The sequence below is a fragment of the Hyla sarda genome, unplaced genomic scaffold (assembly GCF_029499605.1).
Source record: "Hyla sarda isolate aHylSar1 unplaced genomic scaffold, aHylSar1.hap1 scaffold_305, whole genome shotgun sequence".
Lineage (NCBI taxonomy): Eukaryota > Metazoa > Chordata > Amphibia > Anura > Hylidae > Hyla > Hyla sarda.
In genome coordinates this window covers 329,916-344,501 of record NW_026609770.1, presented here as the reverse complement: position 1 = coordinate 344,501, position 14,586 = coordinate 329,916, and the positions used below count along the sequence as shown (strand labels likewise).

The window sequence follows — 14,586 nt, the reverse complement described above, 5'->3', positions numbered from 1 at the left end:
GGGGACCATATATTAAATGGATTTTTGAGAACGGGGGCCGATTTCGAAGCTTGCTTCCGTCGCCCTATGCATTGACCCGATATGGCAGTATCTTCGGGTACAGTGCACCACCCCCTTACAGGGTTAAAAAGAAAGATTCCTACTTTCATTGCTACCTGCTTGCTGGCTAGCCAGCTAGCCAGCCCTGTGGGCCTTGCTGCTGCTGCTGCTGCAGCCAAAAAACAAAAGGTGGTGCTGCTGCTGCTTCTGCTTCTGCTTGTGTCTGGCCGCTGTTGGAGCGTCCAGGCACAGGACTTCTGCTGCTGCTGACTAAATGGCCTCCTTAATTGGATCATTTGAGTAGCCAGCACACCTGTGCAGGTAGGGCATGACATGATAGGCAGCTGCCTTGATAGCGGGTGGGTGCTGAATGTTCCTAATTGACAAAATAAGATTAATGCTTATGAAGAAATATAAAATCTCATCCCTTCCCCAATATCGCGCCACACCCCTACCCCTTAATTCCCTGGTTGAACTTGATGGACATATGTCTTTTTTCGACCGTACTAACTATGTAACTATGTAACATAACATGGGGGGGGGGGGGTCTCCTGGCTGTTCACACAGGTGTGTCATTGCTGTACATTGACCATGCATTGCTTCTGTGGTATTGCAAAGGCAAAGACAAATGCTTCCAGCCATCCATTGCACTAATGGATTGGTCATCAGCTGGCTGTCTATGTCCCGCATCAATATAGACCAAAGTACAGAGGGTTAGGCTATGCTATTGTGCACCTACCTGATGCATCAGAAGGTGCGAGGCCCTTGCTAAATTCTGTGCACAGACTTTGAGATCTATGCTTTAGACTGTATCTAAACCTGCTCCAACATGGACTGACATTCTGGCCTACTTTCAGCCGATGCGACTTGTCTGTCGCTGAACAGTCGCTTTTTATGTATTCAGCACCTATGTATAATGTTGTAAAAATGCTCTAGAAGCTAAAGTCGCAGAAATGTCACACATATTTGGCCTGCAACTTTCTGTGCGACAAATTCAGACAGGAAAAATCAGTATAAATCCTTAGAAAATTATCCCCCAGTGTCTCCATCTGCTGGCGGTATTGAATAAGCATTGCTGCACTGATGGGGTATGCATTAGACGAAAAAAAAGAAGAAAAAGAAGAATAATACGCCCAGAAAAGAGGCGAAAAGGAGAAAAACGTAAAAAAACGTGAAAAAAAAGTAAGAGGAAGAGAAGGGAAAAAAAGGTGGAAATGGGTTTAAAAGTGATTTCGGCGGAGAAATATATATATATATATATATATATATATATATATATATATATATACGCGCACACACACACATATATATAAACGTATTCTCCGTTGAGATATTGCAGCCGCTGCTGTGTCCAGGCCCAGGAGCCTTAGCACTGTGCTGTGATGTCACTCAATACCACTGACATCACTAGGTGTAAACAACATCTCTCCTTTGCTGTGTATGTGACTATGGAGCTGTTTGGTGATGTCGTCTATTATGGCCTTCATAGAAGCAACAGGAGATTGTTGCATCCATCTAGAACCCTCAGAACTACAGTGCTATGATGTCACTCACTTCCACAGGCCTTGCAGAGTGTAAACAACAACAACCCAGCTTTGTTGTGTATGTAACCATAGGGATTTGTGATGTCACCTAGAACCTTCACAGCAGCGACAGCTTTATGAGGAGCATCAGCACTGCTCTGCCTGAGCAGAACCATCACCGCCATAGGTTGTCAAATAACCCGGGTTTAACCCACACAGGTAAGTCCAATGGGGTGCAGGCATGTCCTCTATGCTTACAGCTTCCCGTGGGTGTTGGTTTGATACCGTTTGGGGACAGCCAAGGAGGCATCTGCAGGCAACAAAGGTAGGTGTGTGCTTGTGTGTGTGTTTCCTATGCAGATCCTAAGCCCAGTGTCACATGCAAGTAGGAGGAGTAAGAAGGGTTCCTGGCAAATCCGGGTTATGGATTGCATTTAAAAAGGCCCCGTGGGAGTGCAATGGGCCCCTGTCTTGCTGCTTAGCAATAATGGTATGGGTTTAGGTTCTGCTGTGTGTACTGGTGGTTGACTGCCCCCCAGCCCAGAGTGTGCATGGAAAATTGTCTGGCAGCCTCCCTGACAGCAAGCAGTGATAGTGCCCATGAAGGGGACCTTGTTGGGCCCGCCCCTTTCACGGTTATCGCTTCTCGGCCTTTTGGCTAAGATCAAGTGTAGTATCTGTTCTTATCAGTTTAATATCTGATACGTCCCCTATCTGGGGACCATATATTAAATGGATTTTTGAGAACGGGGGCCGATTTCGAAGCTTGCTTCCGTCGCCCTATGCATTGACCCGATATGGCAGTATCTTCGGGTACAGTGCACCACCCCCTTACAGGGTTAAAAAGAAAGATTCCTACTTTCATTGCTACCTGCTTGCTGGCTAGCCAGCTAGCCAGCCCTGTGGGCCTTGCTGCTGCTGCTGCTGCAGCCAAAAAACAAAAGGTGGTGCTGCTGCTGCTTCTGCTTCTGCTTGTGTCTGGCCGCTGTTGGAGCGTCCAGGCACAGGACTTCTGCTGCTGCTGACTAAATGGCCTCCTTAATTGGATCATTTGAGTAGCCAGCACACCTGTGCAGGTAGGGCATGACATGATAGGCAGCTGCCTTGATAGCGGGTGGGTGCTGAATGTTCCTAATTGACAAAATAAGATTAATGCTTATGAAGAAATATAAAATCTCATCCCTTCCCCAATATCGCGCCACACCCCTACCCCTTAATTCCCTGGTTGAACTTGATGGACATATGTCTTTTTTCGACCGTACTAACTATGTAACTATGTAACATAACATGGGGGGGGGGGGGTCTCCTGGCTGTTCACACAGGTGTGTCATTGCTGTACATTGACCATGCATTGCTTCTGTGGTATTGCAAAGGCAAAGACAAATGCTTCCAGCCATCCATTGCACTAATGGATTGGTCATCAGCTGGCTGTCTATGTCCCGCATCAATATAGACCAAAGTACAGAGGGTTAGGCTATGCTATTGTGCACCTACCTGATGCATCAGAAGGTGCGAGGCCCTTGCTAAATTCTGTGCACAGACTTTGAGATCTATGCTTTAGACTGTATCTAAACCTGCTCCAACATGGACTGACATTCTGGCCTACTTTCAGCCGATGCGACTTGTCTGTCGCTGAACAGTCGCTTTTTATGTATTCAGCACCTATGTATAATGTTGTAAAAATGCTCTAGAAGCTAAAGTCGCAGAAATGTCACACATATTTGGCCTGCAACTTTCTGTGCGACAAATTCAGACAGGAAAAATCAGTATAAATCCTTAGAAAATTATCCCCCAGTGTCTCCATCTGCTGGCGGTATTGAATAAGCATTGCTGCACTGATGGGGTATGCATTAGACGAAAAAAAAGAAGAAAAAGAAGAATAATACGCCCAGAAAAGAGGCGAAAAGGAGAAAAACGTAAAAAAACGTGAAAAAAAAGTAAGAGGAAGAGAAGGGAAAAAAAGGTGGAAATGGGTTTAAAAGTGATTTCGGCGGAGAAATATATATATATATATATATATATATATATATATATATATATATACGCGCACACACACACATATATATAAACGTATTCTCCGTTGAGATATTGCAGCCGCTGCTGTGTCCAGGCCCAGGAGCCTTAGCACTGTGCTGTGATGTCACTCAATACCACTGACATCACTAGGTGTAAACAACATCTCTCCTTTGCTGTGTATGTGACTATGGAGCTGTTTGGTGATGTCGTCTATTATGGCCTTCATAGAAGCAACAGGAGATTGTTGCATCCATCTAGAACCCTCAGAACTACAGTGCTATGATGTCACTCACTTCCACAGGCCTTGCAGAGTGTAAACAACAACAACCCAGCTTTGTTGTGTATGTAACCATAGGGATTTGTGATGTCACCTAGAACCTTCACAGCAGCGACAGCTTTATGAGGAGCATCAGCACTGCTCTGCCTGAGCAGAACCATCACCGCCATAGGTTGTCAAATAACCCGGGTTTAACCCACACAGGTAAGTCCAATGGGGTGCAGGCATGTCCTCTATGCTTACAGCTTCCCGTGGGTGTTGGTTTGATACCGTTTGGGGACAGCCAAGGAGGCATCTGCAGGCAACAAAGGTAGGTGTGTGCTTGTGTGTGTGTTTCCTATGCAGATCCTAAGCCCAGTGTCACATGCAAGTAGGAGGAGTAAGAAGGGTTCCTGGCAAATCCGGGTTATGGATTGCATTTAAAAAGGCCCCGTGGGAGTGCAATGGGCCCCTGTCTTGCTGCTTAGCAATAATGGTATGGGTTTAGGTTCTGCTGTGTGTACTGGTGGTTGACTGCCCCCCAGCCCAGAGTGTGCATGGAAAATTGTCTGGCAGCCTCCCTGACAGCAAGCAGTGATAGTGCCCATGAAGGGGACCTTGTTGGGCCCGCCCCTTTCACGGTTATCGCTTCTCGGCCTTTTGGCTAAGATCAAGTGTAGTATCTGTTCTTATCAGTTTAATATCTGATACGTCCCCTATCTGGGGACCATATATTAAATGGATTTTTGAGAACGGGGGCCGATTTCGAAGCTTGCTTCCGTCGCCCTATGCATTGACCCGATATGGCAGTATCTTCGGGTACAGTGCACCACCCCCTTACAGGGTTAAAAAGAAAGATTCCTACTTTCATTGCTACCTGCTTGCTGGCTAGCCAGCTAGCCAGCCCTGTGGGCCTTGCTGCTGCTGCTGCTGCAGCCAAAAAACAAAAGGTGGTGCTGCTGCTGCTTCTGCTTCTGCTTGTGTCTGGCCGCTGTTGGAGCGTCCAGGCACAGGACTTCTGCTGCTGCTGACTAAATGGCCTCCTTAATTGGATCATTTGAGTAGCCAGCACACCTGTGCAGGTAGGGCATGACATGATAGGCAGCTGCCTTGATAGCGGGTGGGTGCTGAATGTTCCTAATTGACAAAATAAGATTAATGCTTATGAAGAAATATAAAATCTCATCCCTTCCCCAATATCGCGCCACACCCCTACCCCTTAATTCCCTGGTTGAACTTGATGGACATATGTCTTTTTTCGACCGTACTAACTATGTAACTATGTAACATAACATGGGGGGGGGGGGTCTCCTGGCTGTTCACACAGGTGTGTCATTGCTGTACATTGACCATGCATTGCTTCTGTGGTATTGCAAAGGCAAAGACAAATGCTTCCAGCCATCCATTGCACTAATGGATTGGTCATCAGCTGGCTGTCTATGTCCCGCATCAATATAGACCAAAGTACAGAGGGTTAGGCTATGCTATTGTGCACCTACCTGATGCATCAGAAGGTGCGAGGCCCTTGCTAAATTCTGTGCACAGACTTTGAGATCTATGCTTTAGACTGTATCTAAACCTGCTCCAACATGGACTGACATTCTGGCCTACTTTCAGCCGATGCGACTTGTCTGTCGCTGAACAGTCGCTTTTTATGTATTCAGCACCTATGTATAATGTTGTAAAAATGCTCTAGAAGCTAAAGTCGCAGAAATGTCACACATATTTGGCCTGCAACTTTCTGTGCGACAAATTCAGACAGGAAAAATCAGTATAAATCCTTAGAAAATTATCCCCCAGTGTCTCCATCTGCTGGCGGTATTGAATAAGCATTGCTGCACTGATGGGGTATGCATTAGACGAAAAAAAAGAAGAAAAAGAAGAATAATACGCCCAGAAAAGAGGCGAAAAGGAGAAAAACGTAAAAAAACGTGAAAAAAAAGTAAGAGGAAGAGAAGGGAAAAAAAGGTGGAAATGGGTTTAAAAGTGATTTCGGCGGAGAATATATATATATATATATATATATATATATATATATATATATATACGCGCACACACACACATATATATAAACGTATTCTCCGTTGAGATATTGCAGCCGCTGCTGTGTCCAAGGCCCAGGAGCCTTAGCACTGTGCTGTGATGTCACTCAATACCACTGACATCACTAGGTGTAAACAACATCTCTCCTTTGCTGTGTATGTGACTATGGAGCTGTTTGGTGATGTCGTCTATTATGGCCTTCATAGAAGCAACAGGAGATTGTTGCATCCATCTAGAACCCTCAGAACTACAGTGCTATGATGTCACTCACTTCCACAGGCCTTGCAGAGTGTAAACAACAACAACCCAGCTTTGTTGTGTATGTAACCATAGGGATTTGTGATGTCACCTAGAACCTTCACAGCAGCGACAGCTTTATGAGGAGCATCAGCACTGCTCTGCCTGAGCAGAACCATCACCGCCATAGGTTGTCAAATAACCCGGGTTTAACCCACACAGGTAAGTCCAATGGGGTGCAGGCATGTCCTCTATGCTTACAGCTTCCCGTGGGTGTTGGTTTGATACCGTTTGGGGACAGCCAAGGAGGCATCTGCAGGCAACAAAGGTAGGTGTGTGCTTGTGTGTGTGTTTCCTATGCAGATCCTAAGCCCAGTGTCACATGCAAGTAGGAGGAGTAAGAAGGGTTCCTGGCAAATCCGGGTTATGGATTGCATTTAAAAAGGCCCCGTGGGAGTGCAATGGGCCCCTGTCTTGCTGCTTAGCAATAATGGTATGGGTTTAGGTTCTGCTGTGTGTACTGGTGGTTGACTGCCCCCCAGCCCAGAGTGTGCATGGAAAATTGTCTGGCAGCCTCCCTGACAGCAAGCAGTGATAGTGCCCATGAAGGGGACCTTGTTGGGCCCCCGCCCCTTTCACGGTTATCGCTTCTCGGCCTTTTGGCTAAGATCAAGTGTAGTATCTGTTCTTATCAGTTTAATATCTGATACGTCCCCTATCTGGGGACCATATATTAAATGGATTTTTGAGAACGGGGGCCGATTTCGAAGCTTGCTTCCGTCGCCCTATGCATTGACCCGATATGGCAGTATCTTCGGGTACAGTGCACCACCCCCTTACAGGGTTAAAAAGAAAGATTCCTACTTTCATTGCTACCTGCTTGCTGGCTAGCCAGCTAGCCAGCCCTGTGGGCCTTGCTGCTGCTGCTGCTGCAGCCAAAAAACAAAAGGTGGTGCTGCTGCTGCTTCTGCTTCTGCTTGTGTCTGGCCGCTGTTGGAGCGTCCAGGCACAGGACTTCTGCTGCTGCTGACTAAATGGCCTCCTTAATTGGATCATTTGAGTAGCCAGCACACCTGTGCAGGTAGGGCATGACATGATAGGCAGCTGCCTTGATAGCGGGTGGGTGCTGAATGTTCCTAATTGACAAAATAAGATTAATGCTTATGAAGAAATATAAAATCTCATCCCTTCCCCAATATCGCGCCACACCCCTACCCCTTAATTCCCTGGTTGAACTTGATGGACATATGTCTTTTTTCGACCGTACTAACTATGTAACTATGTAACATAACATGGGGGGGGGGGGTCTCCTGGCTGTTCACACAGGTGTGTCATTGCTGTACATTGACCATGCATTGCTTCTGTGGTATTGCAAAGGCAAAGACAAATGCTTCCAGCCATCCATTGCACTAATGGATTGGTCATCAGCTGGCTGTCTATGTCCCGCATCAATATAGACCAAAGTACAGAGGGTTAGGCTATGCTATTGTGCACCTACCTGATGCATCAGAAGGTGCGAGGCCCTTGCTAAATTCTGTGCACAGACTTTGAGATCTATGCTTTAGACTGTATCTAAACCTGCTCCAACATGGACTGACATTCTGGCCTACTTTCAGCCGATGCGACTTGTCTGTCGCTGAACAGTCGCTTTTTATGTATTCAGCACCTATGTATAATGTTGTAAAAATGCTCTAGAAGCTAAAGTCGCAGAAATGTCACACATATTTGGCCTGCAACTTTCTGTGCGACAAATTCAGACAGGAAAAATCAGTATAAATCCTTAGAAAATTATCCCCCAGTGTCTCCATCTGCTGGCGGTATTGAATAAGCATTGCTGCACTGATGGGGTATGCATTAGACGAAAAAAAAGAAGAAAAAGAAGAATAATACGCCCAGAAAAGAGGCGAAAAGGAGAAAAACGTAAAAAAACGTGAAAAAAAAGTAAGAGGAAGAGAAGGGAAAAAAAGGTGGAAATGGGTTTAAAAGTGATTTCGGCGGAGATATATATATATATATATATATATATATATATATATATATATACGCGCACACACACACATATATATAAACGTATTCTCCGTTGAGATATTGCAGCCGCTGCTGTGTCCAGGCCCAGGAGCCTTAGCACTGTGCTGTGATGTCACTCAATACCACTGACATCACTAGGTGTAAACAACATCTCTCCTTTGCTGTGTATGTGACTATGGAGCTGTTTGGTGATGTCGTCTATTATGGCCTTCATAGAAGCAACAGGAGATTGTTGCATCCATCTAGAACCCTCAGAACTACAGTGCTATGATGTCACTCACTTCCACAGGCCTTGCAGAGTGTAAACAACAACAACCCAGCTTTGTTGTGTATGTAACCATAGGGATTTGTGATGTCACCTAGAACCTTCACAGCAGCGACAGCTTTATGAGGAGCATCAGCACTGCTCTGCCTGAGCAGAACCATCACCGCCATAGGTTGTCAAATAACCCGGGTTTAACCCACACAGGTAAGTCCAATGGGGTGCAGGCATGTCCTCTATGCTTACAGCTTCCCGTGGGTGTTGGTTTGATACCGTTTGGGGACAGCCAAGGAGGCATCTGCAGGCAACAAAGGTAGGTGTGTGCTTGTGTGTGTGTTTCCTATGCAGATCCTAAGCCCAGTGTCACATGCAAGTAGGAGGAGTAAGAAGGGTTCCTGGCAAATCCGGGTTATGGATTGCATTTAAAAAGGCCCCGTGGGAGTGCAATGGGCCCCTGTCTTGCTGCTTAGCAATAATGGTATGGGTTTAGGTTCTGCTGTGTGTACTGGTGGTTGACTGCCCCCCAGCCCAGAGTGTGCATGGAAAATTGTCTGGCAGCCTCCCTGACAGCAAGCAGTGATAGTGCCCATGAAGGGGACCTTGTTGGGCCCGCCCCTTTCACGGTTATCGCTTCTCGGCCTTTTGGCTAAGATCAAGTGTAGTATCTGTTCTTATCAGTTTAATATCTGATACGTCCCCTATCTGGGGACCATATATTAAATGGATTTTTGAGAACGGGGGCCGATTTCGAAGCTTGCTTCCGTCGCCCTATGCATTGACCCGATATGGCAGTATCTTCGGGTACAGTGCACCACCCCCTTACAGGGTTAAAAAGAAAGATTCCTACTTTCATTGCTACCTGCTTGCTGGCTAGCCAGCTAGCCAGCCCTGTGGGCCTTGCTGCTGCTGCTGCTGCAGCCAAAAAACAAAAGGTGGTGGTGCTGCTGCTGCTTCTGCTTCTGCTTGTGTCTGGCCGCTGTTGGAGCGTCCAGGCACAGGACTTCTGCTGCTGCTGACTAAATGGCCTCCTTAATTGGATCATTTGAGTAGCCAGCACACCTGTGCAGGTAGGGCATGACATGATAGGCAGCTGCCTTGATAGCGGGTGGGTGCTGAATGTTCCTAATTGACAAAATAAGATTAATGCTTATGAAGAAATATAAAATCTCATCCCTTCCCCAATATCGCGCCACACCCCTACCCCTTAATTCCCTGGTTGAACTTGATGGACATATGTCTTTTTTCGACCGTACTAACTATGTAACTATGTAACATAACATGGGGGGGGGGGGTCTCCTGGCTGTTCACACAGGTGTGTCATTGCTGTACATTGACCATGCATTGCTTCTGTGGTATTGCAAAGGCAAAGACAAATGCTTCCAGCCATCCATTGCACTAATGGATTGGTCATCAGCTGGCTGTCTATGTCCCGCATCAATATAGACCAAAGTACAGAGGGTTAGGCTATGCTATTGTGCACCTACCTGATGCATCAGAAGGTGCGAGGCCCTTGCTAAATTCTGTGCACAGACTTTGAGATCTATGCTTTAGACTGTATCTAAACCTGCTCCAACATGGACTGACATTCTGGCCTACTTTCAGCCGATGCGACTTGTCTGTCGCTGAACAGTCGCTTTTTATGTATTCAGCACCTATGTATAATGTTGTAAAAATGCTCTAGAAGCTAAAGTCGCAGAAATGTCACACATATTTGGCCTGCAACTTTCTGTGCGACAAATTCAGACAGGAAAAATCAGTATAAATCCTTAGAAAATTATCCCCCAGTGTCTCCATCTGCTGGCGGTATTGAATAAGCATTGCTGCACTGATGGGGTATGCATTAGACGAAAAAAAAGAAGAAAAAGAAGAATAATACGCCCAGAAAAGAGGCGAAAAGGAGAAAAACGTAAAAAAACGTGAAAAAAAAGTAAGAGGAAGAGAAGGGAAAAAAAGGTGGAAATGGGTTTAAAAGTGATTTCGGCGGAGAATATATATATATATATATATATATATATATATATATATATATATACGCGCACACACACACATATATATAAACGTATTCTCCGTTGAGATATTGCAGCCGCTGCTGTGTCCAGGCCCAGGAGCCTTAGCACTGTGCTGTGATGTCACTCAATACCACTGACATCACTAGGTGTAAACAACATCTCTCCTTTGCTGTGTATGTGACTATGGAGCTGTTTGGTGATGTCGTCTATTATGGCCTTCATAGAAGCAACAGGAGATTGTTGCATCCATCTAGAACCCTCAGAACTACAGTGCTATGATGTCACTCACTTCCACAGGCCTTGCAGAGTGTAAACAACAACAACCCAGCTTTGTTGTGTATGTAACCATAGGGATTTGTGATGTCACCTAGAACCTTCACAGCAGCGACAGCTTTATGAGGAGCATCAGCACTGCTCTGCCTGAGCAGAACCATCACCGCCATAGGTTGTCAAATAACCCGGGTTTAACCCACACAGGTAAGTCCAATGGGGTGCAGGCATGTCCTCTATGCTTACAGCTTCCCGTGGGTGTTGGTTTGATACCGTTTGGGGACAGCCAAGGAGGCATCTGCAGGCAACAAAGGTAGGTGTGTGCTTGTGTGTGTGTTTCCTATGCAGATCCTAAGCCCAGTGTCACATGCAAGTAGGAGGAGTAAGAAGGGTTCCTGGCAAATCCGGGTTATGGATTGCATTTAAAAAGGCCCCGTGGGAGTGCAATGGGCCCCTGTCTTGCTGCTTAGCAATAATGGTATGGGTTTAGGTTCTGCTGTGTGTACTGGTGGTTGACTGCCCCCCAGCCCAGAGTGTGCATGGAAAATTGTCTGGCAGCCTCCCTGACAGCAAGCAGTGATAGTGCCCATGAAGGGGACCTTGTTGGGCCCGCCCCTTTCACGGTTATCGCTTCTCGGCCTTTTGGCTAAGATCAAGTGTAGTATCTGTTCTTATCAGTTTAATATCTGATACGTCCCCTATCTGGGGACCATATATTAAATGGATTTTTGAGAACGGGGGCCGATTTCGAAGCTTGCTTCCGTCGCCCTATGCATTGACCCGATATGGCAGTATCTTCGGGTACAGTGCACCACCCCCTTACAGGGTTAAAAAGAAAGATTCCTACTTTCATTGCTACCTGCTTGCTGGCTAGCCAGCTAGCCAGCCCTGTGGGCCTTGCTGCTGCTGCTGCTGCAGCCAAAAAACAAAAGGTGGTGCTGCTGCTGCTTCTGCTTCTGCTTGTGTCTGGCCGCTGTTGGAGCGTCCAGGCACAGGACTTCTGCTGCTGCTGACTAAATGGCCTCCTTAATTGGATCATTTGAGTAGCCAGCACACCTGTGCAGGTAGGGCATGACATGATAGGCAGCTGCCTTGATAGCGGGTGGGTGCTGAATGTTCCTAATTGACAAAATAAGATTAATGCTTATGAAGAAATATAAAATCTCATCCCTTCCCCAATATCGCGCCACACCCCTACCCCTTAATTCCCTGGTTGAACTTGATGGACATATGTCTTTTTTCGACCGTACTAACTATGTAACTATGTAACATAACATGGGGGGGGGGGGGTCTCCTGGCTGTTCACACAGGTGTGTCATTGCTGTACATTGACCATGCATTGCTTCTGTGGTATTGCAAAGGCAAAGACAAATGCTTCCAGCCATCCATTGCACTAATGGATTGGTCATCAGCTGGCTGTCTATGTCCCGCATCAATATAGACCACAGAGGGTTAGGCTATGCTATTGTGCACCTACCTGATGCATCAGAAGGTGCGAGGCCCTTGCTAAATTCTGTGCACAGACTTTGAGATCTATGCTTTAGACTGTATCTAAACCTGCTCCAACATGGACTGACATTCTGGCCTACTTTCAGCCGATGCGACTTGTCTGTCGCTGAACAGTCGCTTTTTATGTATTCAGCACCTATGTATAATGTTGTAAAAATGCTCTAGAAGCTAAAGTCGCAGAAATGTCACACATATTTGGCCTGCAACTTTCTGTGCGACAAATTCAGACAGGAAAAATCAGTATAAATCCTTAGAAAATTATCCCCCAGTGTCTCCATCTGCTGGCGGTATTGAATAAGCATTGCTGCACTGATGGGGTATGCATTAGACGAAAAAAAAGAAGAAAAAGAAGAATAATACGCCCAGAAAAGAGGCGAAAAGGAGAAAAACGTAAAAAAACGTGAAAAAAAAGTAAGAGGAAGAGAAGGGAAAAAAAGGTGGAAATGGGTTTAAAAGTGATTTCGGCGGAGAAATATATATATATATATATATATATATATATATATATATATACGCGCACACACACACACATATATATAAACGTATTCTCCGTTGAGATATTGCAGCCGCTGCTGTGTCCAGGCCCAGGAGCCTTAGCACTGTGCTGTGATGTCACTCAATACCACTGACATCACTAGGTGTAAACAACATCTCTCCTTTGCTGTGTATGTGACTATGGAGCTGTTTGGTGATGTCGTCTATTATGGCCTTCATAGAAGCAACAGGAGATTGTTGCATCCATCTAGAACCCTCAGAACTACAGTGCTATGATGTCACTCACTTCCACAGGCCTTGCAGAGTGTAAACAACAACAACCCAGCTTTGTTGTGTATGTAACCATAGGGATTTGTGATGTCACCTAGAACCTTCACAGCAGCGACAGCTTTATGAGGAGCATCAGCACTGCTCTGCCTGAGCAGAACCATCACCGCCATAGGTTGTCAAATAACCCGGGTTTAACCCACACAGGTAAGTCCAATGGGGTGCAGGCATGTCCTCTATGCTTACAGCTTCCCGTGGGTGTTGGTTTGATACCGTTTGGGGACAGCCAAGGAGGCATCTGCAGGCAACAAAGGTAGGTGTGTGCTTGTGTGTGTGTTTCCTATGCAGATCCTAAGCCCAGTGTCACATGCAAGTAGGAGGAGTAAGAAGGGTTCCTGGCAAATCCGGGTTATGGATTGCATTTAAAAAGGCCCCGTGGGAGTGCAATGGGCCCCTGTCTTGCTGCTTAGCAATAATGGTATGGGTTTAGGTTCTGCTGTGTGTACTGGTGGTTGACTGCCCCCCAGCCCAGAGTGTGCATGGAAAATTGTCTGGCAGCCTCCCTGACAGCAAGCAGTGATAGTGCCCATGAAGGGGACCTTGTTGGGCCCGCCCCTTTCACGGTTATCGCTTCTCGGCCTTTTGGCTAAGATCAAGTGTAGTATCTGTTCTTATCAGTTTAATATCTGATACGTCCCCTATCTGGGGACCATATATTAAATGGATTTTTGAGAACGGGGGCCGATTTCGAAGCTTGCTTCCGTCGCCCTATGCATTGACCCGATATGGCAGTATCTTCGGGTACAGTGCACCACCCCCTTACAGGGTTAAAAAGAAAGATTCCTACTTTCATTGCTACCTGCTTGCTGGCTAGCCAGCTAGCCAGCCCTGTGGGCCTTGCTGCTGCTGCTGCTGCAGCCAAAAAACAAAAGGTGGTGCTGCTGCTGCTTCTGCTTCTGCTTGTGTCTGGCCGCTGTTGGAGCGTCCAGGCACAGGACTTCTGCTGCTGCTGACTAAATGGCCTCCTTAATTGGATCATTTGAGTAGCCAGCACACCTGTGCAGGTAGGGCATGACATGATAGGCAGCTGCCTTGATAGCGGGTGGGTGCTGAATGTTCCTAATTGACAAAATAAGATTAATGCTTATGAAGAAATATAAAATCTCATCCCTTCCCCAATATCGCGCCACACCCCTACCCCTTAATTCCCTGGTTGAACTTGATGGACATATGTCTTTTTTCGACCGTACTAACTATGTAACTATGTAACATAACATGGGGGGGGGGGGTCTCCTGGCTGTTCACACAGGTGTGTCATTGCTGTACATTGACCATGCATTGCTTCTGTGGTATTGCAAAGGCAAAGACAAATGCTTCCAGCCATCCATTGCACTAATGGATTGGTCATCAGCTGGCTGTCTATGTCCCGCATCAATATAGACCAAAGTACAGAGGGTTAGGCTATGCTATTGTGCACCTACCTGATGCATCAGAAGGTGCGAGGCCCTTGCTAAATTCTGTGCACAGACTTTGAGATCTATGCTTTAGACTGTATCTAAACCTGCTCCAACATGGACTGACATTCTGGCCTACTTTCAGCCGATGCGACTTGTCTGTCGCTGAACAGTCGCT

At 46.3% G+C, this 14,586-nt stretch overlaps 6 non-coding genes and 1 pseudogene across 6 annotated transcripts; all 7 read left to right on the top strand.

Moving 5' to 3' along the window:
• On the top strand, window positions 1-113 carry LOC130328251 (U2 spliceosomal RNA; annotated as a pseudogene; the record flags this gene model as incomplete).
• A 2,087-nt stretch (window positions 114-2,200) lies between these two features.
• Window positions 2,201-2,391, top strand: LOC130328207 (U2 spliceosomal RNA). Its single transcript, XR_008872266.1, has one exon. It is a non-coding gene; the product is annotated as a U2 spliceosomal RNA (small nuclear RNA).
• A 2,087-nt stretch (window positions 2,392-4,478) lies between these two features.
• Window positions 4,479-4,669, top strand: LOC130328206 (U2 spliceosomal RNA). The gene has a single exon (XR_008872265.1). It is a non-coding gene; the product is annotated as a U2 spliceosomal RNA (small nuclear RNA).
• Window positions 4,670-6,757: 2,088 nt separating this feature from the next.
• Window positions 6,758-6,948, top strand: LOC130328205 (U2 spliceosomal RNA). The gene has a single exon (XR_008872264.1). It is a non-coding gene; the product is annotated as a U2 spliceosomal RNA (small nuclear RNA).
• A 2,082-nt stretch (window positions 6,949-9,030) lies between these two features.
• LOC130328203 (U2 spliceosomal RNA) lies at window positions 9,031-9,221 on the top strand. The gene has a single exon (XR_008872262.1). It is a non-coding gene; the product is annotated as a U2 spliceosomal RNA (small nuclear RNA).
• Window positions 9,222-11,309: 2,088 nt separating this feature from the next.
• On the top strand, window positions 11,310-11,500 carry LOC130328202 (U2 spliceosomal RNA). Its single transcript, XR_008872261.1, has one exon. It is a non-coding gene; the product is annotated as a U2 spliceosomal RNA (small nuclear RNA).
• A 2,080-nt stretch (window positions 11,501-13,580) lies between these two features.
• Window positions 13,581-13,771, top strand: LOC130328201 (U2 spliceosomal RNA). Its single transcript, XR_008872260.1, has one exon. It is a non-coding gene; the product is annotated as a U2 spliceosomal RNA (small nuclear RNA).
• The last annotated feature ends 815 nt before the right edge of the window (window positions 13,772-14,586 follow it).